The 27,997-nt window shown below is 42.4% G+C and overlaps 2 long non-coding RNA genes across 2 annotated transcripts in view; one reads left to right on the forward strand and one right to left on the reverse strand.

Moving 5' to 3' along the window:
* Positions 1–3,960: 3,960 nt before the first annotated feature.
* On the forward strand, positions 3,961–27,957 carry LOC148908730 (uncharacterized). Its single transcript, XR_016120614.1, has 3 exons — positions 3,961–4,091; positions 4,465–4,516; positions 27,452–27,957. It is a non-coding gene; the product is annotated as an uncharacterized LOC148908730 (long non-coding RNA).
* The window catches only part of LOC148908731 (uncharacterized), a 32,037-nt gene continuing 20,099 nt past the window's right edge, over positions 16,060–27,997 (reverse strand). Inside the window, exons 2-3 of the long non-coding RNA XR_016120615.1 lie at positions 24,852–25,441; positions 16,060–16,209 (exon numbers count right to left, since the gene is read on the reverse strand). This is a non-coding gene — a long non-coding RNA (uncharacterized LOC148908731). The remainder of the gene's footprint in view (positions 16,210–24,851; positions 25,442–27,997) is intronic.

Here is a 27,997-nt window from a genome sequence, read left to right on the forward strand (position 1 = left end):
TCTGAGTAATACCTGAGTGGTTTACTAATGTTTTTAGTGAAAAACAGGGCAGTTATTAGGACTTGCCAAAATTGAAATTTCTCCCCACCCCGGGGTCATCGAAAATTTCAATTTTAGGCTGATTTTGGGATAAATATTTTGGAAACTAAAAACTTACTCCACGACTGTCTTTCAGTCCTCTGAGTAATACCTGAGTGGTTTCCTGATGATTGAAGTGAAAAACAGGCCAGTTATTAGGAATTGCCAAAATTGAAATATCTCCTCACCCCGGGGTCATCAAGAATTTCAATTTTGGGCTGAGTTTGGGCCAAACAATTTATTAACTAAAAACTTACTCCACGACTGTCTTTCAGTCCTCTGAGTAATACTTGAGTGGTTTACTAATGTTTTTAGTTAAAAACAGGCCAGTTCTTAGGAATTGCCAAAAATGAAATTTCTCCCCACCCCGGGGTCATCGAAAATTTCAATTTTGGGCTGATTTTGAGAAAAATATTTTGGAAACTAAAAACTTACTCTACGACTGTCTTTCAGTCCTCTGAGTAATACTTGAGTGGTTTACTAATGTTTTTAGTTAAAAACAGGCCAGTTATTAGGAATTGCCAAAAATGAAATTTCTCCCCACCCCGGGGTCATCGAAAATTTCAATTTTGGGCTGATTTTGGGATAAATATTTTGGAAACTAAAAACTTACTCCACGACTGTCTTTCAGTCCTCTGAGTAATACTTGAGTGGTTTCCTGATGATTGAAGTGAAAAACAGGCCAGTTATTAGGAATTGCCAAAATTGAAATATCTCCACACCCCGGGGTCATCAAGAATTTCAATTTTGGGCTGAGTTTGGGCCAAACAATTTATCAACTAAAAACTTACTCCACGACTGTCTTTCAGTCCTCTGAGTAATACTTGAGTGGTTTACTAATGTTTTTAGTTAAAAACAGGCCAGTTATTAGGAATTGCCAAAAATGAAATTTCTCCCCACCCCGGGGTCATCGAAAATTTCAATTTTGGGCTGATTTTGGGGTAAACAATTTATCAACTAAAAGCTTACTCCACGACTGTCTTTCAGTCCTCTGAGTAATACCTGAGTGGTTTACTAATGTTTTTAGTGAAAAACAGGCCAGTTATTAGGACTTGCCAAAATTGAAATTTCTCCCCACCCCGGGGTCATCGAAAATTTCAATTTTGGGCTGATTTTGGGATAAATATTTTGGAAACTAAAAACTTACTCCACGACTGTCTTTCAGTCCTCTGAGTAATACTTGAGTGGTTTACTAATGTTTTTAGTGAAAAACAGGCCAGTTATTAGGAATTGCCAAAATTGAAATTTCTCCCCACCCCGGGGTCATCGAAAATTTCAATTTTGGGCTGATTTTGGGCCAAACAATTTATCAACTAAAAACTTACTCCACGACTGTCTTTCAGTCCTCTGAGTAACACTTGAGTGGTTTCCTGATGATTGAAGTGAGAAACAGGCCAGATAATAGGAATTGCCAAAATTGAAATTTCTCCCCACCCCGGGGTCATCGAAAATTTCAATTTTGGGCTTATTTTGGGCCAAAAAATTTATCAACTAAAAGCTTACTCCAGGACTGTCTTTCAGTCCTCTGAGTAATACTTGAGTGGTTTACTAATGTTTTTAGTGAAAAACAGGCCAGTTCTTAGGAATTGCCAAAATTGAAATTTCTCCCCACCGCGGGGTGATCGAAAATTTCAATTTTGGGCTGATTTTGGGCCAAAAAATTTATCAACTAAAAGCTTACTCCACGACTGTCTTTCAGTCCTCTGAGTAACACTTGAGTGGTTTACTAATGTTTTTAGTGAAAAACAGGCCAGTTATTAGGAATTGCCAAAATTGAAATTTCTCCCCACCCCGGGGTCATCGAAAATTTCAATTTTGGGCTGATTTTGGGATAAATATTTTGGAAACTAAAAACTTACTCCATGACTGTCTTTCAGTCCTCTGAGTAATACTTGACTGGTTTCCTGATGATTGAAGTGAGAAACAGGCCAGATAATAGGAATTGCCAAAATTGAAATTTCTCCCCACCCCGGGGTCATCGAAAATTTCAAATTTGGGCTCATTTTGGGCCAAACAATTTATCAACTAAAAGCTTACTCCACGACTGTCTTTCAGTCCTTTGAGTAATACCTGAGTGGTTTACTAATGTTTTTAGTGAAAAACAGGCCAGTTATTAGGACTTGCCAAAATTGAAATTTCTCCCCACCCCGGGGTCATTGAAAATTTCAATTTTGGGCTGATTTTGGGATAAATATTTTGGAAACTAAAAACTTACTCCACGACTGTCTTTCAGTCCTCTGAGTAACACTTGAGTGGTTTCCTGATGATTGAAGTGAGAAACAGGCCAGATAATAGGAATTGCCAAAATTGAAATTTCTCCCCACCCTGGGGTCATCGAAAATTTCAATTTTGGGCTTATTTTGGGCCAAAAAATTTATCAACTAAAAGCTTACTCCAGGACTGTCTTTCAGTCCTCTGAGTAATACTTGAGTGGTTTACTAATGTTTTTAGTGAAAAACAGGCCAGTTCTTAGGAATTGCCAAAATTGAAATTTCTCCCCACCGCGGGGTGATCGAAAATTTCAATTTTGGGCTGATTTTGGGCCAAAAAATTTATCAACTAAAAGCTTACTCCACGACTGTCTTTCAGTCCTCTGAGTAACACTTGAGTGGTTTACTAATGTTTTTAGTGAAAAACAGGCCAGTTATTAGGAATTGCCAAAATTGAAATTTCTCCCCACCCCGGGGTCATCGAAAATTTCAATTTTGGGCTGATTTTGGGATAAATATTTTGGAAACTAAAAACTTACTCCATGACTGTCTTTCAGTCCTCTGAGTAATACTTGACTGGTTTCCTGATGATTGAAGTGAGAAACAGGCCAGATAATAGGAATTGCCAAAATTGAAATTTCTCCCCACCCCGGGGTCATCGAAAATTTCAATTTTGGGCTGATTTTGGGCCAAACAATTTATCAACTAAAAGCTTACTTCACGACTGTCTTTCAGTTCTCTGAGTAACACTTGAGTGGTTTACTAATGTTTTTAGTGAAAAACAGGCCAGTTATTAGGAATTGCCAAAATTGAAATTTCTGCGCACCCCGGGGTCATCGAAAATTTTAATTTTGGGATGATTTTGGGATAAATATTTTGGAAACTAAAAACTTACTCCACGACTGTCTTTCAGTCCTCTGAGTAATACTGGAGTGGTTTCCTGATGATTGAAGTGAGAAACAGGCAAGATAATAGGAATTGCCAAAATTGAAATTTCTCCCCACCCCGGGGTCATCGAAAATTTCAATTTTGGGCTGATTTTGGGACAAAAAATGTATCAACTAAAAGCTTACTCCACGACTGTCTTTTAGTCCTCTGAGTAATACTTGAGTGGTTTACTAATGTTTTTAGTGAAAAACAGGCCAGTTATTAGGACTTGCCAAAATTGAAATTTCTCCCCACCCCGGGGTCATCAAGAATTTCAATTTTGGGCTGATTTTGGGCCAAAAAATTTATCAACTAAAAACGTACTCCACGACTGTCTTTCAGTGCTCTGAATAATACTTGAGTGGTTTCCTGATGATTGAAGTGAAAAACAGGCCAGTTATTAGGAATTGCCAAAATTGAAATATCTCCTCACCCCGGGGTAATCAAGAATTTCAATTTTGGGCTGATTTTGGGCCAAACAATTTATCAACTAAAAACTTACTCCACGACTGTCTTATAGTCCTCTGAGTAATACTGGAGTGGTTTAATAATGTTTTTAGTGAAAAACAGGCCAGTTATTAGGAATTGCCAAAAATGAAATTTCTCCCCACTTTGGGGATATCGAAAATTTCAATTTTTGGCTGATTTTGGGAAAAATATTTTGGAAAATAAGAACTTACTCCACAACTGTCTTTTAGTCCTCTGAGTAATACTGGAGTGGTTTACCAATGATTTTAGTGAAAAACAGGCCAGATATTAGCAATTGCTAAAATTGAAATTTCTCCCAACGGCGGGGTGATCGAAAATTTGCACTGTCTAAAAGCGGACATCCCGAAACAGAAGTCACATGGACAACAATTTGAATGAAACTGAAAGGTAAGAATAAGATTGGGGAAAAATCTTCAATTATTTATTATTCGAGATGAAGATAATTTGTCCCATAATAAAAACCAAGCAGTGAAATCGAATCGAAATGCACAATATTGTTTTTTGTTGTTTTTTTTTTTGTTTTTTTTGTTTTTTTGCGTGAAGATATAAAATCCTCTCCCACTGAGGAATATTGTACACAACTGACCACCACCCCGAGGGGCTAGTTTTGTGCTTGGAAGATTCTCCGACAAAGTTTTCGAAGGCCGACAGTTTTAGGCCTTGAATCTCTTTTACTTAAAAGAACGAAAGATAACTACATATAATCCAATACAATATCAAGTTAAGTGAAATTTACCTCGGATGTTTTTCATTGAAATAGAAAATCAGGAGGACAAATCAAAACTATAAAATAGACTTGAAAGCTGGTTAAGGTGAGCAAAAAATAAGGTTTACTTAATTAGGTCTCTTACAGTTTTTCAAAAACAAAGCTTACTTTCATTTAAACTTGACAAGAACAACTGAGACATAATAGAAAATAATGCAAAAGGCAATGCAAAATACAAAATGACGAATTTCTTTGTCAGTAAATTGGCGTTTGTAAATGTTTTTGAATATTTTTTGGCTTTTTAAAGTGAACGTCTAGTTATTTATGCAATAACATCTCTCAACAACACAAATTTAAGCTCATTTCTGTGGCTGCTGCCTCTCGTAGGGGCGAAGCCACCATGTTATCCAGTTGTGTAAGTAAGTCCGTCTCTGTAACAATAGATAAACTTCGGAACCAATCACGGCTTAAGGTGGAACCAAACTAATTCAGAGCGAATTTTAGACAATTTTGTTCTCGCTCGCTTCGCAAAACAAATGCGTCAATTTAACTGTATTTTTCATATAATGTGCTTGGATTATCCTAGATTCTAACAAAGTATTTTATTTGAAGATTTTTTAAATGTTTAGCCTATTACGGCCGAAAATCAAACAGTGCTATTCTTAGTTTTTGGCTTTTTTCTCCTCATCCCCAGGTACGATTTTTCTGAAATTTTCAGAATCCTATCACCTAGTACTATTGCAGCTTGTGTATAAATTTGGATGGAAAGTCTTGGGCAGAAAAAAAGTTATGACGCTCCTAGTAAGGGGGACTCGCGGTCAATGTCAAAGATTTACGGGTTTTACAGGCGGTTTAAGGAAGGCGCCGGCAGCGGGAATAAGCCGCGCGATAAGTCCTTACTGCTGCTGTGTTGGGTACCGCAAACGGAGGTTAAAATATTCCTTAGATATAGATGGACACCATCACGAGCATTCGTAACAAAACTGTGCGCCGACTGAGAACTCAGGTGTTGGATCGCCTGGATGCTGACTTTGCCTTCACAACATTTATGGAGGGAGATACGGACGAGACGATGACAGAAGAAAGGGCTGAAAGAATAATTAACTTAATACCCGAAGGTAACTACCGGTTGGAGCTAACGTTCATAAAGTATTTAGACGGCGAGTGGATGATAGAAAAGGGGCGCAATCCTATCAGGGCGTCTGGTAAGAAGGACCTGTTTGTCTTAAACAAAAACACACGCCCGGGAGCATTGGTAGGAATAGACATGTTGTTCTACGAGGTTGCTTACCCGGTTACGGTAGTCATTTACGGTGCGTACGAGATAAAGACGCCAGACGTTAAGAAGTTGAAACCGATGCGACATCCCGGTAACTGCGTAGGGAAGTTAGTAAGAGAGTTCTTTGAAGACTCCTCTCGGGGCGGTAAACTGACTTTAAAGAGAAGAGAAGCCATCAGGAAATGGGAAAAAGATACTAATAGGACCGGAGGGTCGATAGACAACATCAAGAAGTTAGAAACGGCGCTGGAGAGGCGAATCCATGTGAAAGATATTACCGACGGCTTCATTTACTCCGGGACGCATAAGTACGGCGGCCGTGGTGCGCCTATCGTAATTTACCAACACAACGGGCATGCGTGGCGAGAACTTAGATTCCCACGAAAAAAAGAAACCAAGGTCTACAAGGAGTCGCCACTTGCAGATTTAATCCACGAGAACTCCGTTTGGCTAATGGATTCAGAAGGAAGTCAGTTTATGACGCAAGACGGTACTCTTTACCGCCCCGAAGTTGAACACCAGCGCATCCAAAGCGCGTGCGAGACCTTAGGAGAAGACTTCTCAGACGAAGTGCTTAGCTCCCGTAGTTTGGACTTTCTGGCTGCCAAGAAAAGAAACGGCTGGAAACCCACGCCGGCAGAGTTCAAAGACGTAGCCAAAGCATGCGTAGAACACGGCCACGGAGGCCTATGGAACATGGAGTACGACGAAGACGAATACGTGTCGCTGGATATGAAACATTGCTATCCTGCCAGTTTCAAAGGCCTCGGCGATTGTAAGGAATATTACGACCGTTACGGACATCCGGACTCCCAGTTCTTCCGCGTGGCTTTAGATGGTAAGTACGATGCGCCAGCTACAGGATTCGTTAGATTGACCAGTTGGAAATTCGCAAAGAACTTGCATCCAATAATCTACGCGTGGTATGGAAAGCACTTGCAGGAGAAGGAATGGATACCCATACCGCTGTTAAAGTTCTTCGAAGAGCGTAAGCTGCTTACCTACGCGGCGCATGAAGCCATACTTTGTCATAGCGCCTTTACACAATGGCTCCCAGAGCACAACCCCACAGCGCGAATTGTTATAGGTAAATTCACACAGGGCGCTAAAGAAGGAGAAAAACATATGCAGCGACGCCTGATAACAGACGAAGGAGAGTTAAGCTTCCTTATTAAGCGCGCCCATGAACAAGGAACAATGGTGTCTGTGGAGAAATGGGACTACTTCATAGAAGGTCAGAAAGAACAGAAATGGAATGCATTGTGTTACTACCAAGACCATCGACCGCAATATTACCACCTGCGTGCGAGTATGTTAGCATATGCGCATATTAACCTTCTCGCGATGCTGCTGCGGTTCGACAAAGAGGACATCCCGCGCGTAGCCACGGATTCCCTATACGTGAAACCGCACGTCTTAGAAAAGATGCAAGAATTCTACACCGACGATGAATTAGCAGAAAGTGGCCAATGGCGCGTCAAAGACGAAGAAATAAAAGCCTGGAGAGAACGCGTAGAATATCACGGAGAAAATACTTGGGGCGTCGTAATGCCCACAATGAGGCCCATGCCAACCGTAAAGGACCCCATTTCCTACCAACGCTTCTCTTACCTTTACGGTACGGGAGGCAGCGGTAAGACTACGCGTGTGTTAGAACTCTTTCCGGCCTTAAAGGTGCTAACGCCAACGCATCGTTTGGAAAGAGAACTCTGCGAAATGGGCCACGACGCGCAGACCTACCACAGCTTCTTTCGTTGGAATGGCCAAAAGTGGGTACCAGAAGCCATCCACGACATACCTCCGGTGATACTTTGGGATGAGATTTGCACCGTACCTTTGGAAATCCTCAAAGAATTCGTAGAGTTCCTCCGTGGAAAGTGTCAAGTAATATTCGCCGGAGATCCCTGCCAGCCTCCTCCAATAGCCGGAGAGATGCCCCACGAATGGCTAAAGGGGTTCGTAGACCATGCGGAGGAAATTAACACCGACTACCGCAGCAAGGATCAAGTAAGAAACCTGAAAGCGGAATTAAGGGGCCTTAGTGACGCCGACAAATGCAAGACGCTGCGCAAACGCGTACGAGCGAAGAAATACGAAGACTTCCTTTACACGTGGCATCCAAAGGATTTGGTGCTAAGCAGCAAACGCGCATCACAGTCTCGCATACAGAAAGACTTGCTAAATATACACCGAGAGCGCTTCCCTACACATCCCGTACCTGTTTCTTACAAACCCCTCGATACCCGAATGCAAAAATGAGATGTCTGGGTACCTGGTACCGACATCCAACTACAAAATGCTGTAACACATGATAAAGCCTGGGTACCCATAGAAAAGGTGGAAAAAATTACCTCCCACCCAGATTGGCGCTTAGGTTACTGCATGACAGTCCACAGCGCGCAGGGGCTTACCATAAAAGAAACCTTATGGATCATAGACCAGCGGCTGTGTTGGAGCAACCTTATTTACACCGCTGTGAGCCGCGTGGAGTATGCCAAACAGCTGAAAAGAGCCTGGGGTCCGCAATTGCGTTACGATAAGACCCCAGAGGACGTAGCCAAAGAGAACATTGCTAAGAAACTCCTTCGCTACAAGCGCCACGACGAAGAAAAGAGTACGGATCCCCGCTATGCGGGGGTCAAATTCGACCTATGCGTGGACGACGTCTATAAGAAAGGCGCCCGCTGCGCAAAGTGTAACATACCTCTACTATGGAGGTTTGATCCAAATGATGATCAGCAGTTCTCCGTGGATCGCATAAATAATAAACGCGGGCATTGCAGAGGTAACGTAAGATTGACATGCCTAGAGTGCAATCGGGCGCGCGGTGCTGCGCTACTCTGAGTCTTTGGGAACTATGAGCAGCTCTTCCTTAACGAATCCGCGACTTGGGCCATTTAGGTAATACAACACGGGTTGCCCTTCCTTGGTGACGGACTTCGAAATCTCATACGTTTCCAGGGACCAGTTAGGATCCGTGGCTCTCTTACTGCCACCTTCGAGTTCCCCCGGCTGATAGAGGTATCTGACCACTATGTCGCGGGGGAGCTTTTTTTCCTTCAGTCCGACCGCCCTCGAACTTCTGACGTAGGACTTGTGTTCCACGTGTTTCTTCTTCATAGCATCCCTGGGTTTTATCCCCGTAGCCCTGGCCGCCTCGTTGTTCAAAGCCGCGACGACCTGGGGGAGCCTCTGAGTCCATTCCCTGTTGCGTTTGGAGGGATCTTCCAGCTCTTTCCAATACTGGTACCCAAAGAGACGCTCGGCCAGGGTCTTATTGAATCTTTCGACGATGCTCTGACCCCTGTGGTACTCAGCTTCGGCTCTCCTAATCTTGGTGTCGTGGTCTTTCAGGGTCTTAGTAACCACGCCCATGAACTCCGTCCCCGCATCCACTTGCAGCAGCTTAGGCCATTTCAAGACGCGCTTATAAATCCTACCTAGGGCTTCTGCGACTTCCCCAGAATCCTTGCTGGTTATGGGTTCGGCGTCTTTGTATCTGCTTGCGATATCAACTACGGTCAAAGCGTACTTATAGGTCTTTCTTCTCACCTTGTCGTGCGGTAAGAAAAGCAAATCCGCCTGATGAACTTCATTGGGGGCATTTACGGTAAAGCTGGGCCTGGGAATGTACTTGGGCACGGGAAGATAAACCTGCCAGAGGGTTTGTTTTTTTAACCAGTTCTTAGCCGTTTCATCTGATACCCTGGCCGCGGTCGCGAGTTTCTTGATGGCCGACGCTCCTTTCCAATAGCCTTCAGGCCCATAGTAAATCCTTTTAAGTTTGTCCTCTACGCGGCCCATTATATGAATTCCAAAACAAGATTGATCTTGCGTCCGTTGAAATCCACCGTCTTTCCGTCCACTTTAATGGTGATGTTTATGCTTTCTACCAAATTAGACAAGTCATAGCTCAAAGAAATGGGGGTGTATTCTACTGGGTCAAATGGATTACCTTTGGGCAGAAACTTGGACATAAGAGAAGACTTTTCTCCATTGTTGTAACTATGGACCAAGTCGCAATAGACTTCGTAAGAGGATGCGACTTTCCATTTCACGGGTATGGCTGTGTCGGTAATTGTCTTGCCCGAGGCACATAATAAAGATCCCAATGGGTCAGACTTTCCAAAAGTTACTGAATAGTTTGGCATATTATGTTTGAAGGTCATTTCGTGCGGCAATCCTGTGGTGAGCGTATAACCGTGTTTTGCTAATTCCTTAGCAAGGGTGATTGGTGTGTAATGTCCATCGGGCAGCATTACGCCTTGATAATTGCCGCCGCCTTTATGCTCAGTGATCAAGGCATTGACTAAATTATACCAAGAATTGTACAAAGAACAACTAACCAACCGAACTTTATGGGCTTTAATGGGGGGATTCAGATAAGTGGTAAAGTTATTTTTATCGCTTTCCAAAAAGACGATCATATATTTCAGGAAACACAGTTTCCTTCGTTAGAGCAGATACGCCAAAGCTACGCCTCCGGCCAGCCCTGCGACTCCTACGAAGACCAACTCATTGTCTTTTTGTTTCTTAGAAGGCTGGTAGTAATTCTTAAACTGAGGCTTTCTTAACCCCGTTAATGCCGCGGGGTGTGCCTGTGCATAAAGTTTAAAGGCGTAGTCTGTATTTTCAAAGTTCTTATCCGCCTGTATTTTGTCTTGGTAGTTCTTGTCCAACCAATCCCTGTAAGCTTGTCTTTTTTCATTCCAAGCCGCCACGTCCCTTTGATATTTCTCCAGCGCTAAGTCGTGCCTCTTCCTTTCGGCGGCTAAATCTCCGCTGCGATCACCTCTAACTAATCTATCCAAATATTGACCACCATAATTAGCTCCAGTGAATGCTAAAGCTGCAATAACTCCACCTGCGACCACGCTAGCCATTATATATTAGAAAATCACAGGGATTTTCGCGAGTTATGTCGTTGGCAGGTACTTTTCCTTTCGTAGGTAATCCTTTACCATGATAGCCCCGCCTACGGCAGCGGTCATCTTAGCAAAATTAGCGAAGCTCTTGCTTGGGTCTTCAGTAAAGTCTTCTTTGAGCACTTTCTTACCTACCCAACCAATACCCGCAACAATAGAAGTAATAATAGCTGCTTCTTCAACAGTTTTCAATAACGCGGTTGACATTATATTACAAAGCGAGAAGGTTATTACTCCATCACGGGTATTTTGCTTCTCTTAGGGGGCTCCTGCACGGGTGCGTGATATGTTGGCGGCACATGCACGGGTTCTACTTTTGGCTTCGTAGCCTGCCATTGTAAGTAGAGGCTGCCTGCTGCTATGATGACTCCCAACGCGCCAATGACGTACCCAGGATTGATAAAGGATTCCTCTTCTTTTTCCTCCACCTTTTCTTCTTTTTTGGCTTTGTTCTTTTTATTCATCTCCGCGAGCTTCTTACCGGCAGCGACTCTGCCCGGAGATTTAGCCTTGGTAATCTTTTGCTCCTCTTGGGGCTGCTCTGGTTCACTCATTTATATCTAAGGACTTGAAGGACTTGATAAGTACTTGACTAAGTACTTAAGGACGACTTGACTAAGTACTTGAGGCGACTTGATCAGGTACCTCAGCAAGTGCTGCCTGGAAGACCTTTTCGACTTCTCTGTCCTTTTTGAAGTCCTTCCAAGACATCGTAAGTTCCTTCAAGTCAACGTGCTGAGCTACGTGAAGTGCCGCAGAGGCGACTGCCATTAACTTACCGCACTTCAAAGACACCCAGCCGCAGGTTATCTTAAGTTCTTGAGCAATAACGTAGTCCTCGCTTATGTCCTTCCGCAGTTGCTCCACGTCGTCTATGGGCAGCGCAAGTCCAAGCAATTTAGTCGCAAGTCGGATAGCGGAGTCTGCTACGGCGTCCGTGGTCTTACTTGCAAGGGCGGCCTCGTATCTCTTATGGAACTTCTTAACTTCCTCTTCTGACAACTTATTAACTTGCTCATGGGTAAGTTCCTTACCTATCATTTCTTTACACTTCCCCGAAGACACAAGGATGTTAAGTTGTTCCTTAAGGTTACTTTCGTCTAACTGCGCGGGGACTTCATCTAAGAGCTGCTCAATGTCCATATATCTTTATGGAATACGGAAACCTCAAAGAGAAGATCATCTTGGAATGTTGGTGCGTTTTTAGGTGCCGCATGTATTCGTGTAACTGTTCCTTGGATATCTCACCGCCGTAGTCGCTTAAGATGGTTTCCAGGTCTGACTTGCTCGGAGTATAAAATACGACAAGTGAACCTATGTTTTCCCTGAAGGGTTTAGAGACACTGGTAAGCTGCTGGGAAAGCAACCAAACGCTGATATTGTCGTGTCTACCGCTGAAGGCGAGCTTCACTAATTCGGAGGTGCGCTTTTTTACGTCGTCCCCGCAGGCAATGTCATCCAGTATGAGTAAAGTCTGTGTATCTTTAGGGAATTGCTTGTGCCAGAACTTCAAATGGCTGGATAACTCGTTGGGGTCTAAGATATCCACAAAGAAGTCGTCGTCTTTCACTCCTATGCCCGTCCAGGTGCGGTTATTCACGTAGGTGGGGCAAAGCAGTACGATGTAGTCGAAGCGGTATCTAAAGGGTCCTAATAGCTGCTCTACCACGAACTGCGTTTTACCGCAGCCGGTGGGTCCTACGATCAGAGCGTTACAAGGAATATGGTTCGGATCCATTATATATACGATGGAGCCAGTGGAAGCAGTGCAAAGAATTGTCGCCGACGCAAAAGATAAAAGAGACACCATAGAAATGCAAAGGGAGGAGATAGACCGGTTAAAAGAGCGCGTGCAGGAGTTGTACGATGAAATGTGCGGTCTGAAGCGTGCAGAACGGTTTGGCGCGCTTTTGACAATGGCGGGCTGGGCTACGGAGTCCATTAAGGATTTCATGCGATATCCCCTGTAGAATGTTGACGTTTAGGTTAAATCTTTGTTAAGACACCCCGGAAACTATTTCAAAAGTGTCTCAGAATGTTGACGTTTAGGTTAAATCTTTGTTAAGGATGCCTGGAAACTATTTCAAAGAGTGTCTTAGAATGTTAACAATAAGGTTAAATCTTTGTTAAGGATGCCTGGAAACTATTTAAAAAAGTGTCTTAGAATGTTGACAATAAGGTTAAATCTTTGTTAAGACACCCCGGAAACTATTTCAAAAGTGTCTCAGAATGTTGACGTTTAGGTTAAATCTTTGTTAAGGATGTTAAATGGAGGCTAAGATATTGTTAAGTATATATGGACTGCTTGTTGTGTAAGAAGGTGTTCAGCACCAAACAAAGACTTCAATACCACGTTCGTCGCGGCGTTTGTACAAAGAAACCCCTTAGCCGCGCTTGTAAGGATTGCGGTAAGGAATTCAGCACCGTTCAAAAGATGCAACAACATCAGGATAAACGCATTTGTGGGCTTTGTAAGGACTGTAATAAGGAATTCCACAACCCCTTCGAAATGCAGCAGCATCTGAAAAGGGGCGTCTGTAATCGAACCAGACAGTGTAGTTTCTGTAATAAGATACTTAGTAGTCGTCAACGTTTACAGACGCACCGGAGAACGCATGAAGTGAATTATCGATTTCTCTTTGGGGCGTATGACTTGGAAGGCGTGGATTGCTACCAATGTGCGGATTTGATGTGTCGCTGCCCGCATAAAGAGGATTACTTAAGGAATCGCATAGATTACCATAAGAAGATAGTCCGTACTTTCCCCTCTTTTGAACGCGCCGAAGGCGTTCCGTGGACTAAAAGGGAGTATTGGAGGCAGGAGTGCGATCGTTGTGGTTGTGTTAGAGAAGAGGAACATATCTTCAACTGCCTTAACAAAGATTTAACCTAAACGTCAACATTCTGAGACACTCTTTGAAATAGTTTCCGGGGTGTCTTAACAAAGATTTAACCTTATTGTTAACATTCTGAGACACTCTTTGAAATAGTTTCCACACATACTTAACAAAGATTTAACCTTATTGTTAACATTCTGAGACACTTTTGAAATAGCATTTCTTGGGGCCTTTAATAGTAAGGTAGGGTTTGCGCAAAGAGTCTCAAATCCCATCCTTATTTTTATTTATTATTATTAAGGATAATGAATAATAATAAATAAAAATAAAGACCCCTTTAAAGGGGCCTTGCAGAGTCCCCTAAGTATATGGTAGCCTACTTCACGGCATTCTTTGGGGGCGCCCTAATCACCCTTTCAATATATGGACTGTATTACTTGCGAACTACCTGCCGACTGCATTACCCCTCGTAAGCCGCGTAAAAAATACACCTGCCTTCATTGCGACAGGGTATTCTCCGAAGGATCCTTTGTGGGGCATTGGTGCTCCGCGGATCCTAAAGCGCAGCGGGCGCTTAACTACAAAGAGGAGATGGAGTAACTCTTCTTTCAATGTCAAACTTCCATCGGCCATTTACCTTACCATAGCTGCGTAAGTGGGTGAATTCCTCGCCCTGAATTACGTACCGCACGCAATCCGGCGCCCAAAGGGAATATTCCTTACCTTCTAAGTCTTTGAGGACTAACCGTAAACGGTCGATGTCTTCGAAGACGACGTAATTTTTTATTTCGTATGCTTTACCGTGGACAAGATCACGCCAGTGAGTCAAGCTGAGCTTCATTATACCTATGGAATATCTTTAGGTGCGTTTTCAAAGTGGCGTAGGACTTAAACCGCTTTACACAGCCCTTACAGGGAATACGAATACCATCCGCGTAATCCATCAGGGCACGGCAGATAATGTCGTAATCGTTGCTAACCATCGTTAGGTAACCATTTACGTCAAGCTGTGAGATTTTCTTAGATTGCTTCGCGGATAAGACGCCGTTTCCTTTTGGGGTTTTCAACTCAATACACAACCCGCGGTATTTCTTATGCGCATTTAGGATTAAAAGGTCGGGTTGACCGGCTTGGTAGCCTTTTCGCCAGCAGGTTATTCGCTTGCTGTCTGAATCTTGAAGTTCGCCAAGACCCGGCGCTATGATGAAATCGGGGTAAAACCTACGTGTGTAGTCGACGACCTTCGCGTGTAGGTCGGCTTCATTTTCGATCTTAAATACTAACTTGTTTGGGCCGTCAAACCGCCTTTCTATTGCATATTTACCCGTTTTCCTTAGCGCGGGTAGGACTTCCTCAAAGACCCAATCACGAAACTCCACAGCTTTGGGTAGTTTGGAGCTAAATATCAGTTCATACAAGCCAGGTTCGGATATAAACACGGCATTTGGTTGCGTAGTAAAGGAGCGGTGATTCGCAGCCCCTTGTAGATCAACCCATTTTTTCTGGTATTTCTCAGATACGTGTGCTCTAATTGCATCTCTAGGGCGCTCATAGCCCAACGCCAAAGCCACCTCCTTTGCTTTGAAGTACAAAGTTTCGCCTTGCACTATGCATTGCAGTTTGGTGTCGTTGTTTTCAAATACGCGAAGCATTGTATATTTAAGAAATATTTTAACATTAATATGCAACGCTCTTTAGCTGATTCATTTCTACGCTCAGTTGCGCGTCAGACACGACGAAGACGTAGCAGTTTATCTTATCACCGTCGCCCGCACTGGCGTTTTTGGTGCGTTTGATCTCCAATGTTATGCCATCCTGCGTATTTACTAGACGTAAACCCTGACCATGTAGGTCTTCGTCGTTAATGGTGCGCATATCAATCCACAGCGCATATTTATCCTTAAAGAATTCCTCGGGACTTACCTGGTCGCCAAACTTGCGCATTGCCTCCCTGTACACGTCTGCGGGCTTTATCCCCTGGGAGTAAACCTTGTTTGGGACTCCGTTGATATTTACCCCTACGTTAGTAATGTTGGGGTTGTGAAAGGCTTCGGAGTCGCGCTTACCGGCCTCGTAGGGTTTGGCAAACACCAACATCAACCCCGTGAGACTTCTTCGGGGGAGGTTAATGCTTTGGTTGATAACCTCATCCGTCTTATCCAGGAAGCTGAACGTCTTATACATCACTACGTGGTCGTAAAGGAATGCCTTTCCGGCGCTGTATTCCATGCCAGCGCTACGGGCCAGCTCTTCGCTGTACACGGTCTCATACTGCAGCTCTAAGTTGGTAATAGAGTATGGGGTTGTTGTGGTAAGTGCAGTGCTTAGCCCACCAATAATGTTATTAGCATCTGCTAAGGTTACTTCAAACTGTAACTCGGATAACTGTCTTGGGTAATACACACCGTGATTCGTAATCACTTCAAAGTCTAATGGTATGACATACTTGCTACCATAGGCGGTCTTTATTCGCTTTGCGTCTGCCACTGCGGTTTCTCCGCTGCCGTCAGTAGGTTGCGTTTTCGTAGGTATGCGGACCTTACGTAGAATGACACTACCAATTCCCTGCTCTATCCTTTGCGCGCGGTCAAAGGCCGTCAACCATAGATCCTTATAGGTGGTATACAGATCGTACCTATTTAAGTCCAGCAAGGATTCCCCAGCAAACTTGATTCTCATCTTAGAAACGATGTTGCGACCCACGTTGTTAACGATAATCCTTTCGTCTGTGGGGCTTGACTGCACCGCTAAGTCGAACCTTAAAGCCAAGGTGCCAGGAACTAAGACTAGGTTATCCGTTAGGCGGGGCACGCCTACGTACAGGGTTTCCCCTGGCTTTGCGCTGCTGGGGGTGAATGTGACCCGGTGAAAGGTGCGTTCTGCTTTCAGCCCGCCAACCTGCTTAGGTAATACGTTGGGATTTAACTTTGAGCTTATCATATATAATGGAAGTAGAAGGAACAGACCCCGACTTCGATCCCACCACTGAGGAAGGTCAGGCTGACATTAACGACGGTGATGAAGAACCGCTGCTTCCCACCCAACAAGTCGACGATTCCCTAAGGGATAGGATTGCAAAGGCCCTAAGACATCCCAAAGCACGCGAGTACGCGTTTCCGCGTGAGCACATAGAGCTTCAAAACATGGGCGAGCCGGAAGCAGCCGCGCGGGAAACCGTAGAGTGGGCAAAGCAGGAGCTAGAGCTGCGCTACGACAACTTTGATGCTGACGACGTAAAGCTCACAGAACGCGGAAACAAAGTTCTCATAAGCGTTCAAGACCTAAGATTTCCTGACAAAGACCGCTGGACGAAACCACAACCCCTCTTTGATGAGAATGGTGACGTTAGGGGCGACGTCTTAAGATTAAAAGGCTTTCAGCAGGCTACTAGGAGCATGTTAGAAAGGTTGCAAACCCTGAATGAAAAGGTTGCGCTAGAAAAACGCGTCGAGGAACTACAAGAAACGTTAAAAGAAAGGGAGGAAGAATACGCAAAGCAAACTCAGCTAATTGTCGATGCTGAAAAGAAGTTCGGCAACGAAAGAATGGTAGAAATGAGAAACCAGTTGGATAAAACCCTGCGCCAAAGAGATAAAGCACAAAGGGACTTAGAAGAAGCTAAAAACTCAGGCGCCTCGGTGGAAGCACTGCGGGAAACGTTGGAAGAAAGGGAGGAGGAATACATGAAGCAAAACCAGCGGCTTGCCGACGCACATAGAAGGGAAGTCGAATTTAAAAATCAAGAAATAAGGGAGCTGGTAGACCAAAGGAATGAGATTCGACGTGAAAGGAATAAATTACAAAAGGATCTTGATCTCACCCTGCAGGCGTTGGACGTAAAAAGCGAAAACCTGCGGGCTGAAATGACTGACTCTTTGGTAGAAAGGCGAATGTTAATGTCTGAAATCAATGCTAAAACAGATCAAATTCAACAGAGAGATCAAGCCATCAAAGACTTGGAGTATGAAATAGATCGACAGCGGGGCATAATCGAAGAGCGCCCCGAGGAAGAAAAGGAGGCTGCTCAAAAAGAAATAGAAACCCTTCAGGAAAGAGTCGAGGAATTACAGGCGCAAAAGGAGAAGCTGGAGAAAGAATTGGGGCTTACCACCAAGGAAAACATAAAAAGAGCCCTTTTGAAGTATGGCGTGCCGCTGGCATTTGCGATCGCTATTTCGAGCGTAGTAGGGGTAATCCTTAGCACGCTTAAGGCTACAGGCGCGGGCGTAAAGAAATTAGGCAATGGGCTGACGGACTTGGGAAAAAAGATGGCAGCCGGCTTGCCTGGGCTGCTTGGTAGCGTTCTTAGCCTGGTATTAAGAACCGGCGGCGAACTGTTGAAGTTCGTGGGGAATAACATTTGGATCTTGGTCGTCGCTATCGGCGTGGTCCTTTTGAAGAAGATGCGGGGTTGATCTTATCCTTGTGTATTACTGGCGGCTTATAATCGTCGTCGGGTGCACGGGGTGTTCTCGACTGGGGATAAGTAAAGATAGTATTCGCACCGCCTTGATAATGCGGAACTAGCGGTATGGCAGTCATAGTAGAAATGGTCTTATGATTAAAAGCAGAATCGCTTGGCGCAGCTGATTGTGAAATAACAGCGTTTATCTTAACTTCGACATTAACGTTAGATGTTGCGTCAGTATTGATCTGAAGCTTTGCGTATTGACAATTAGCTACCATGTGAAAGGTTATTGGTACTATATCGTCTAGACTATTTGGCGGTTCATATGAAAAATGAGCTGACCGTCTAGTATTTTTCAGTGTTCTGTATGGTAACAATGGATCGTTATTCTCATCTACTACTCTAAATCCAATACCATATTCCTCCCTTACGCTAATACAAATTGTGCACATAATCAATCCCAACCCACCAACCTTCACCCACAATTCCGTGTCAACCCAATTAGCATTACGCAAGTATCTATCTTCCTCCAGAAAATAAAGGAATGAATCCTCCTTAGTATGTGGGTTCATATATACCAGCAAATAAATTTGCTTCTAGAGACTCATTACCGTAAGAGTGCAAATGGTTGCGTGGTTATATTTTTCATCTCTCTGATTTTCTATGCTATTTATGCAAACGCTCCCGGTGTCATCTACGCGCATTTGCAGCTTTACCTTCCCATGGCAATCGGCGACCATATGAAAAGTCCAAACCGATAAATTCTCAGCGCTGTCGGTGTTCGGCTCTACGGAGAAATGCACAGGCTCCCTGTTGTTTGTCTTCACACGCATAGGCTGCAGTACGCCATTCTCATCCAGGAACCTAAAGCCGACGTTGGCGTGACTGCTCGCGCCCATGCAAATACTACAAAGGATTAACTTCTTTCCCGAGTAGTTCAAATTCACGGACATGCCCGTGACATCAACCCAAGATGCCTGGGTGTATTTTTTCTCGCCTGTGTAAGTCGTATAGACACAATCTACTCCAGCTACGTAGGGGTTGTTCATCGCCATATATAATAGCTCAGACCAATGCTCGCAGCTGCTAAGCCGGCTTTTAGTAGGTTATGGTCATATTTCTCCTCCTTTTTAGGCGCTCGGTATGCTTCTTTTGTTGGCTGCACTTTCTTAGGTGGTCGCATATGGTGCACTTTTTTAGGCTGTTCAACTAAGTGCCTCCTGATGGTGTCAGAGTTCACGTCATTCACCCCAAACTTCATATCCTTAGTAGCTCGCTGCAGTTTGTTGTTGTATCCTACTACAGAACCAGTATTTATAGATAAATTACTAGGCATTAACCAACAACCCGGGGCTACTGCATAGTCCAACCTCGCCTTAGAATTTTGTATAGCTAGTTGGTAACGCTGTACGCCCTTGCTAATGTCGCCCTCCAAGATTGAACTTTCGAATAAGATCAAGGCTTCGGCTCGCGTCTCTTCTGCGGCGCCGGTATTTCCAATTATATTTGATCGGGTATTTACCTGAGCTCCAAGAATGGAATACACGTAAGCTTCTATGCTGCGGTTCAAACGGGCAAGGCCGGCTTTGGTTAGTCCTTTACCTTCTGGGGGTATGAAATTAAAGTATTGCTTCGTTTGCTCGTCGTTGGTAATCTTAATAATCAGTGGATTGGCCCCTGCATACTTACCGCCCTCGTCTTTGAACAGAGGTCCGTCTCTGACTTCCTTAGTGGTTTTGGCATTTGGTTCAAAGAAGGTGCTACTGTCGTGAGTTTCCTTATGATATCCCGTGTTCCACTGTAGCCGCAACGCATGAACTTCCTTATCACTTAGCACATGTCCACCAATCCCCCAATAAGCCCAAATATGCCCCAAGCCATTGTTAGCACCCACGGTACACCTAAAATCCTTCCCTACAACACCAAACTCCTTACAAAGCCGGTCGTAAGCTGGAACGTCGTATTTGTTATCTCTTGGATAGAACGCAGCATCTCCTGGTAATGCAGTAACGCCCATCTCATGCAGTATTCTTCTAACCGTAAAGTGAAAATGAAACATAAATATTGAATTCTTCATCAAGTTTGCACTTACACCACAGCCGCTAGTGGCACACCAAACCGCAAAGTTTAGTTGCTGCGGCCAATAACGCATGTTAGGACCACTTAACCATTCATGAGATTCCTTAGCGGTGGTATGATTAATGGGCACGTTTTTGAAGATATCTCGCACCTTTAACGGAAAGGAATGGTTGTTAGAGATCCGCATGTTCAATGTCAAATCCAAACTTGGATGTTCATCAAATGAAACCGCGGGTATCGGATAAGTACCGGTACCAAGCAATAATTCCTTTGACCAACCTTGCACGGGCTTATTTTCGATATAACCAGAATTCTTCAGTTGATTGTCTATCTGATCGACCAGCGTAGGTTTCAAATCCTCATTGCTGTACATCCTAGAGCCGTTATAGTAAATCCCATCGGGTCTCCTTTCGAACTTACTAGGGTCTGCATGCGGAAACATCTTCCTAAAGGCCCTCCAATTCCAGTAATCTCGATTATTGTGATGTGGCTGCTCCTCAATATCATTCCCAAAAGCGTCGTACATTAGTATATATAATGGATGTTATACCTTCAGCACCTAAGTTGTACCCAGATGTTCCCTATACTACACCTAACGAACTAAACGCCGAAAACTTTCGTCTGAATAAAGCGAACTTAATCCTGGCTTACTTGGAAGGGCAAACAAAACACTATGAAAAAGTTAGGAAGAAATACGTCAGAGCCCGGAGTACGCTACATAAGATTGCGATAACTTCAGGATCCATATCTGTTGTGTTAACGGGCTCTGGCGTTGCTACTTCGCTTACTGGGCCGGGAATAATCGTTGGAGTTCCTTTGGCCGGCGTTGGAGCAACCTGTGGTATTATTTCGGCTGTTGCTACGGGTATTATGAAACAGTTGTCAAGCAAGATATCCAAGCATGACACGACAATAGCTCTGTCAAGGGCTAAAGTAAATACAATTACCGATCTTGTCTCAAAGGCTTTGCGTGACAGAAAGATAGACGACGTCGAATTCTCGCTTATTCTGGCCGAAGAAGACAAATACGAGAAATTAAAGACGGACATAAGGAATAAAAAAACAGTCGTAAAAGATCTTTCCGAGGAATCTCGCAAAAAGATCTACCAGGAGGCAAAAGAAGAGCTTCAAAGAAAGCTTGCTCAGTAAACATCTGCTTCGAAAAGAGCGTGACGGGATTCTATTTACATATCGAACGTCAGTCTAGAAAATATGCAGATTAAATATAATAATTTTCACATACATAAGCGTCCAGATGTGTCTGGCGTTCGCTTGTGATCGTGGACTTTGGGGCTGGGGAGGCCTAAAGTCCCGAGTTCGAGCCTCGCTGTAGATGCATTTGGACCGGTTGCTGTGAGTGAAAAAAAAGCCTCCCCCACTCACAGCAACCGTGGGGGGAGGGGTAGAAAGTGCGATTCAACCCCGCGATGGGGGGTTTCGCGAGGAAAAGTTGGAAAAGTCAGGGGGTGTCTCGGGACGCTGTCCGGAGTTCACCCTCTGGTGGGTCGTAAGAAAGATATATGTGTATGTACTAGAGGGCCTCTGGCGCGGGATGAAATAAGCCCCGTAAGCCCAAAATGCAAAAAACCCCACTGGGGATAGCTTGGTGTTCTGCGCGATGCATTCCCCAGTGGGGTTTCTGGCAAAATAAACGCCAGTTTTGCATTTTTATTTTCTCGGAATCCATCCTAACAGGGGGTGGTTGGGGTCTATTTTGTAAAATATTTCGTAAATTACGTCAGGATAATAAGGAATATCCTTATCCAGCCGACAAAACATCCACTCGGCTTTTGTCATATTAGAAACCTCAGGAATAGACTTACCGGTAATTTCAGACAAAAGATAGGGAATAGCTTTGTAATATTTCCCTAGTTTTAATTTTTTCAATGTCTTCCGTAGACTTTGTGGGGTTGGCTCTTCTAAGTGGTCTATGATTTTCTTCTTTACTTTGTTGTCTAAATATACCGGTCGATAACCTTGGATATGACTCATCCAGTCCCTAAAGTATTTTATTCTCTTATAAGGTGTTTTCTTACGACCTCCATTGGCATAATACTGCTCTCTGGTAGCATTTGGTACGGCATTGCGAATATTTTTACCACACTCGTAACACTGCGCTGACGTGTCGTCTTCTATTTGCATTTTTTTACCACAACACCAGAAACCCTTGGGCTTGGGTATGTTAACTTTGGATCTTAGGCAAATTATACAGAAGTCATTGGTGAACTTTTTACATTCATGCATATATAAGACAAATATTCCCAACATTCGCGCAACATACAATGGGACACGGGTATTTCCCGCTGCCGGCGCCTTCCTTAAACCGCCTGTAAAACCCGTAAATCTTTGACATTGACCGCGAGTCCCCCTTACTGCTGCTCTCCTAGTACTATTGCAGCTTGTGTATAAATTTGGATGGAAAGTCTTGGGCAGAAAAAAAGTTATGACGCTGCTTGAAAATTCGATCCAAAATTTGAAGCATATCATAGTTAATAGTTAACTAAAATTTGAAGCATATCATAGTTAATAGTTAACTATGAGCATATGAAATAGCTAACTATAATAGTTAACTATGAGCATATGAAACATCGCGCTTTAGAAACATTACCATTGAATGGATTGCCTTGAAGTTTTTACATATCTGTTTCCAAGAAAAATTTTTTTAAAGTGAGGTGTACCTAAAAAGCTCACCCCGCTAGAAATAATTAATTCAATATCGGTCGACAACAACGCTCTCGGACATTCCACGATGTTAACTTCGTGACAGGTTCGGCAGAATATTTGCATAAACACAATGACATTGAAGATATCGTTATGTAAATATTCTCCCGATCTTAACCATGCGGAACGACCGAGAGCGTTGTTGTCAACCGACAACATGAGCTCTTTGGGTACACCTCACTTTAAAAAATGTTTTCTCCAAAATTTGGAAAGGACGAGCTGTAGAAATTTCACTACCATCTAGATAAAGCTCTGGTCTATTGATGTAGAAAGTCTAAAGAAAAAAACTTGGAGCCGTTTTGAAGAAAACGGCGAAAATGTGATTTGTAGCAAAACTCTGATATTTGAGGTTTACGACGACAATCAGTAAAAAATCATTTAGTCAATGAGTTTTTAAGATTTGATGCTGATTTTTCGTAAGGCTCATCCGCAATACTTGGAAATAGATATGTGAAAACTTCAAGGCAATCCATTCAATGGTAATGTTTCTAAAGCGCGATGTCTTATATGCTTCAAATTTTGGATCGAATTTTCAAGCAGCGTCATAACTTTTTTTCTGCCCAAGACTTTCCATCCAAATTTATACACAGGCTGCAATAGTACTAGGTGATAGGATTCTGAAAATTTCAGAAAAATCGTACCTGGGGATGAGGAGAAAAAAGCCAAAACTAAAAATAGCACTGTTTGATTTTCGGCCGTAATAGGCTAAACATTTAAAAAATCTTCAAATACAATTCTTTGTTTGAATCTAGGATAATCCAAGCACATTATATGAAAAATACAATTAAATTGACGCATTTGTTTTGCGAAGCGAGCGAGAACAAAATTGTCTAAAATTCGCTCTGAATTAGTTTGGTTCCACCTTAAATAAAAAAATCTCCCTCTTACCGAAGAGTAAGCGATGCGACATCGAAGAGATGACGACAAATGGGACCACAAGTAAGCCGTGTTTTCATAAAGTTCAACCATTATTATTTATCACAGCTTTCATTTGGTATTTCTATACAGTAAAGTGAAGTGAAAGGTTTTGTAGGTGTTAGTCAAATTTTAGGCCGATGGCCAATGGCTGAACTCAGATAAAAAAATGCAGATTAAGCAAATATCAGCCTCTTCGGACGATTGAGCCTCTTCGAACGATAATTGAGCTTCTTCGGAGGATAATTGAGCCTCTTCGGAGGATAATTCAGCCCCATAGTGGGATTGATAGTATCTCCTTAATTTTTACACCAAATTATAGCGCTTTGCAATGTTGTATTTTATGCCTTGCCGTTCTTAGTGCCTACTACAAAGTAGTAGACACTATTGTCATCGGGTTGTGAAATTAAACTGTCACGCGTATAAACTATCGAGTAAATAAACAAAGCATATTTTCATAACTTATACCTGTTATAAATCGTCAGAACAGAATCACATATGAAGTGGAAGAGACCTCAAGGGAAAATTTATCTAAGTCCGGGAGTAGAACATTGTGGCTTTTTCATCGAGAAAACGAGGAAAACGTTCCTCAAAATATGATCGCCATTTTGTTTCAGTCACACAACAGCTGCACAAAATGAATCGGCATAACACGGGAAGCGCAAATTAATCAATATCAACATTTGATAAAAACCTATACCGAAATCTTTACTTTCAACATTTTTCCCCCAGCAACACCGCTATTTCAATTACCCATATATCCTTCATATATCTCCATAGTCAGCTACCAACTTCCATTCCTTTCCTGTATAACAATAATTTCTTATGGCAGTAGCCACATGCGCTTATTGAGCGCCTATTTTTATAATCATACTTGCTCGATAATAAACATTTGAATATTTGATAAAAATTTATACTTCATTCAATAATTAAATAAATTATCTGTAGAAAGATATAAAATTATTGAATGAAAGTCTTCTTTGTTTTGCCGATGGGACCCCGCGAACAAAACTGCATTTTTTTTTTCTTCAACGAAAAACATACGATAGTTGGTTAAAAACAACCGAATTGTTAAAGGTTTACAAAGCTAAATAAAGGACGAATATTTGTTGTCGTAATATGCTCTTCGTGTTATAATTCCTCTAGCATTAAAATGAATTGAGCTTATCGATAGAAATATAAAAAGTTTTGAGAGAAAGTCTTTGATTTGTCGATTCGTCGAGAAAAATGCTTGTCAAAAAATAATAATATACGATTGTTTGCTAAAAAACACACACCTTAATTCTTGAGGAACACTTCTTGATCCATCTTTGACCAAATGAAAGTATTTTTCTTAATTGTTTTTGGTCTATAACTTGTCCTAAAGCGATTTTTTCTGTGCATTTGAGAGCCGCATTTGTGAGTAGTTTTGCTTTGACATCAAGCGGGATTCCTGTGTTGTTTACACGGACGGACGGACGGACGGACGGAAGTGACGTCAGCCAAGCCACGAAAAATCAACTCGATGGTTTACCATTTTTTCTTAAGTATGGTGCTCCGCGCGGGAGCTCCGTTAAAAACAACTATGTCAAAGCAATTGTTCGAGGTACGTTAGACATTTACATGTAACATTGATTTGAACTTGAAATACCAAAGGAAAAAAATCTTGATTCCCACACTCCACCTTGAAAAGTCCAATCCGCTAAAAACAACTGTGTCAAAGCAATTGTTCGAGGTACGTTAGACATTTAACATTGATTTGAACTTGAAATACCAAAGAAGAAAAAATCTTGATTCCCACACTCCACCTGGAAAAGTCCAATCCAAGGGATTAATCCAGGTTTTGATTTTCCACAATCTTGGATCTTGAGGCAAAAACTACCATATTCTGAAAGAGCAAGTCAAATAGGTATCAATGGTGTAATTTGTTTTGCTTTTGTCGTAAAATCCAATTTTTTTTATGAGCATCAAATGCATTAACCCTTAAGTCCAGTGTACGCCTTTACAACACACCTTCCCCTCCCCCAAGGAAGTAGGTGTTACATTTGGGCCCCGTCCACACGTATCCGCAAATTTTTGTATCCGCAAATTTTTTTTTACGGATATGGGTTGCGTCCACACGTGTCCAGAAATTTTTGTGTCCGTTTCCGCAAATTTTACAAAAACGGATACGTGTGGACGGGGAAAACGATTCGGATACGCTGCGTGTGGACGCAAACATTTTCATATCCGCAAAAAATAATTTGCGGATACAAAATTTCCGGATACGTGTGGACGGGGCCTTGAACTATTGGCAGCCAAAACCTGACGCTAATCATAGCAGATTAAAAGATTGTCCTCCCTCTATAAAAACACACCTTGCATTTTAAAAACCAACGCGATCTCTCTTTTCAACTGCGCTGTGACATTGATCTGCATGGTATCAATGAAATTCTAAGGACTATCCAAGCACGATTTCTATAGCTAGTATGGATAATCCGAATATTTTGTTATCCACTTACTTTGCGGCGCTCTAGTCAAATCTCAATGTCACCGTTAAGCCAGGTTAGTATCGTTAAGATTACATTTATGATCACGGCATGGCAACAAGTATGTGCCTAGACTCAGTTGTTAAGGTCTGCGCGGAAAAATTAAACTTTTCAGTTTGTTTCCGGAGCAAAGGAAAAGTAAGGCCAGGATTAGACTATTCTGTACATTGATATTTTCACAGTTGGACAGGATCTACTTTTTATAACTTCTTCATGCTAGGGTAGAAATTGAAAAAAATGGCTTCCAAAACAATTTCAATGTAAAGGCAAGATGCATACCTGAAACACTACATCCCGGGCGGAGATGGATCTCGTAAAATACAATGAATGTATGTAATTTGGTCTGTGAAGGGTCGTGAGACGCACTCTACGCCCGTGATGTAGCGTTTTTCTCAAAACACACCATTTAATCACAAACCAAGCCTGGTATTCTTTAGTCCTTCCACTTTGTTGTATCATGAAGCAATCGTACATGAAACTGAGGCTGATGGAGATGGATTTCGGTCATTTGAATAAAGGATACTCTTAAATATGGTCAAGCATCCTCTTAAATACTGTCATTGAAATTAAGGATACTATCAAGCACGGTCATGTTGAAAAAAGAATACTCTTAAATACGTTCATTAAAAAACGAACGACTTATTCTGTTGTGTTTTAGAAAACTGTCCACCATTATACACAGGCCACAGATTAAAAGCCCGGCAGTTTTTAATTTTCGCCAAGTTCCCAACAAAATCAAATTAATATTATAAGCGATTAAAAGTTGCAAGGAAAAGCTAAGTAAGCCCAAGTTTCAGGTCACACATCCTGGTAAACCTGACTTGACTCAGTATTATTGAAGCCCAAGTTTTTTCCACTGGGCCACAGTTGCAGGTTAATCAGCATAACAATTGCCGTGAAATCAATGCACAGAATAAAATATACTTTTTAACAGTGTTTTTTTCAACCGATTCCGTGCGTGGCAGAGATGCAAGGGATTAGCCGATATGGTCTGCGGGCCGGCTGTTCTCGGCTAGAACATTTTCTTGCGTAATTCGTAGACCCAAGGGCAGAAGGAATTAATTGTCGTCATGTCCGAAGTCCATACGCCGCCTCAGCTCTTCGGATGTCTCGGGGGTATGGCAAAGTAGAGTCGAATTTTTGTCTTAAATTTTTTAACGTGGGATTGAACCCCATTGTATCCAGATATTATTTTCTATCTTTTTTAAAGTATATTATCATGAATTTTTTTATGTCTTCAAGTAAAGGATACCTCTAAACCAGGTAGAGGATACTCATAAATCACTTTAAGGGCTTCTCATAAACTAGGTAAGATATTCTACTAAATCACGTTAAGGGATAAGATTCCAAATGGACATTTTATTTATCAGATTTGTCTCTTGTCGGGCAGCCGGTCAAGGATTTCAAAAGAATACGTGCTCCACTCTTTGACTATGGCGATATTATTTGGGGAGACAAAAATAATGAAACCCTCATGAAGCAATTGCAAGTACTACAGAATAAAGCTGCCAAGACTCTCTTGGACCGCCCTCCAAGAAGTTCTGCAAGTGATGCGCTGGCCACCTTAAACTGGAAGCCCCTATCGACGAAAAGAAAACTGCACCGTTTAAGTACTGTATATACGGCTTGAATGGCGGAATTGACTTTGACTTTGAATTTAAACTGAACTCAGATTACCATAACTATAACACTAGATCTAAGAATAATATACACCTTAGGAATTCACATTCTAACTTTGGACAGCAACGTTTTATATATCAAGCCAGTAATGAATGGAACAGTTTAGACATTAACATCAGAAAATCGTCATCTTTATTACAATTCAAATCAGTAGTTAGTAGTATTTTATAATGGACTTTAATCTCTCTCTTTTTATTATATGACAATTTTATATATAACATTTTTAGTATTTTATC

This window comes from Actinia tenebrosa, unplaced genomic scaffold (assembly GCF_029948245.1).
Source record: "Actinia tenebrosa isolate PJP-AT-01 unplaced genomic scaffold, QUT_ActTen_1.0 PGA_scaffold3__52_contigs__length_22856419, whole genome shotgun sequence".
Classification (NCBI taxonomy): Eukaryota; Metazoa; Cnidaria; class Anthozoa; order Actiniaria; family Actiniidae; genus Actinia; species Actinia tenebrosa.